This window comes from Tachyglossus aculeatus, chromosome 1 (assembly GCF_015852505.1).
Source record: "Tachyglossus aculeatus isolate mTacAcu1 chromosome 1, mTacAcu1.pri, whole genome shotgun sequence".
NCBI lineage: Eukaryota > Metazoa > Chordata > Mammalia > Monotremata > Tachyglossidae > Tachyglossus > Tachyglossus aculeatus.
In genome coordinates, this window is record NC_052066.1 from 81,596,418 (window position 1) to 81,598,689 (window position 2,272).

General features: G+C 43.2%; 1 non-coding gene across 1 annotated transcript; it reads left to right on the forward strand.

Moving 5' to 3' along the window:
• Window positions 1–1,286: 1,286 nt before the first annotated feature.
• Window positions 1,287–1,424, forward strand: LOC119938319. Its single transcript, XR_005454399.1, has one exon. It is a non-coding gene; the product is annotated as a small nucleolar RNA SNORA7 (small nucleolar RNA).
• The last annotated feature ends 848 nt before the right edge of the window (window positions 1,425–2,272 follow it).

The window sequence follows — 2,272 nt, forward strand, 5'->3', positions numbered from 1 at the left end:
TTGCTGAAGCTTTATTAAAATCCATATACAAGAAATTCAAGAAAATATATTCCCGGGATAGATACTGGAAATAACCACTGACAATCTGAAGACAAGAGGGAGTGCTTTGTGGAAGTTTGACTGGCTAGCACTGCACACTCAACGGCTGAACTTGCAAGCTAAAATCATAACAAAAAACAATTTCAAATTGCAAGAGAGCACTCAAGTATAAATTATCGCTGATTAAAGAGCACAGAGGAATGACAACCTATTTTTAGAGCTGCCGACAGCTGCGCATATACTTCAGTCTAGGATGCTCAATTCCGGGAAGTAACTGTCACTTGCCTTCTGTGAGTCTTACTGGCAGCAGATTTTTCCAGGCACAGAAGGGGCTTTTTTATGGTATTTTTAAAGTGCTTACTATGTGCCAAGCACAGGTCTAAGCATTGGAGTAGATAGAAGCTAATCACATGGCCTCAATCCTTGTACCCCATGGGGCTTATAGTCTTAATCACCGAGGGAACTGAGACACAGACAAATGAAGTGTCTTGCTCCCAAGTGGCAGAGTCAGGATTAGAACCCAGGTCCTTCTGACTCTCAGACCATGCTCTATCCACTAGGCCATGATGTTTCAGGTGAATCACAGCACACCTGTCCGTTCCCACCTGCTGGCCCTCCTGCCCCTGACCTGGCTACCCCAATGATATTTTCTGGTGGTTTTCTACTGAAGGCCAAAAACCTGCCCACTGTGACCACTTTGCCCCTGAAAAAACCCATGGTCAATGCCAAGCGGCTGGCAATGACTGCCCAGGAGGCTGGGCAGAGTTAGGCGGACAAGGGCCAACTGTCTCTCCCTGGCTTGGTTCCCTGTCCCAGTTTCTAAACCTTGACCAAACAGGAGCATGAACGGCCCCGGGGAAGCACTGGGCCAGAAAAACAATGTGCCGTCTAATCAGACTATATTGAAATAATTCACCTAATAACAATATCATTGTCCACAAAGGTGAATTTCCATAATAGAACCTATATTATACTCAGCCCCCTCTGCCGATTCATTGATAAAGGGCTTCAGGTTTGATAGGCTATGATTCATCTCAGGACTTTGGAAAACAAATCAGGCCAATGTGAGAGAATATGGTGAAAATGGTAGAAAACCTTTCTGTAGCATGTCATTGTCCAAAGGAGTGGACCAGCAGAAGAAGTGTTAGAAAGGAGAGACATAGCTGGAAGGAAGGGATTCTGTTAAAGATTTCTGAGGCTTAAAGACACTAACTGATTCCCAGTTGTTTGGTCTTCTCTACCTAAGACCCCTCTCAGAATTGCACCTGGAGAGTTTCCAGGACTCTACCAATCCCAGCTATGGGAGGGAGAGTCAAGCAGAGCCCAACCCATTCCATTCCTAGCTTGGCCAGTGGCTAGAGAGTGGCAGGCAATCTGCTACAAGTCAAAACCCACCCATGCTGGGCAGCAGCAGCATGGGAGAGAGTCAAGGGCAAAAATTCAGGTTTACTGAGAGGACGAAGGCAATGGTAAGCCACTTTTGTATTTTTACCAAGAAAACTCCATGGATACACTACCAGAACGATTGCGGGTGGGGGTGGGGCATTCTCGGAGAGATGTGTCCAAGGAGTCACTATGAATTGGAAATGACTAGACAGCATAAGATAAGACAACACCTATTTAAGATGAAAGGAAATGACATTTTCAGAGTACCTTCAATGCAAAACCAATGAAAAAAAAATTAACAGTACAGAATTATTTTTTAGGACCTGGAATAGTTTAGCCATTGAAAAAATAATGTGACTGAACAAAAAGGGTGTGGTGACAAAAAGCAACTGCTCAGCTATTAAGCTCAGAAATATTGTTATCTTGCTGATGAGGTGTCTCAGACACTTTCATTTCAATCAGTTTTTTTTATTATTTTTTTGTATTACTCTTCCTCTATTTCAATGAATACATCCGTTGTGAAACTGTTTACCAATGAACTGTGTGGGATAATTAGAAAGGCACCCAAAAACTGGTTTCCTACTGGCCCTGTCTGCCGTAACCTCGGGCAAATCACTTAACTTCTCTGTGCCTCATTTCCCTCATCTGCAAAATGGGGATTCAATGCCTGTTCTCCCTCCTTCCAAGACTGCTTTTCCACCTAGAATATAGCTGGAGTAATCTGGAAAGAAGAGTGAAACAGAATTTCCTGATTCTAGTGAAAACATGATTTCACCTCACTGTGGAATGATCCCAGCAATTTCCCAGAAAAAGAGAATTTTATCTGATTGAATAATCCAGATATTCA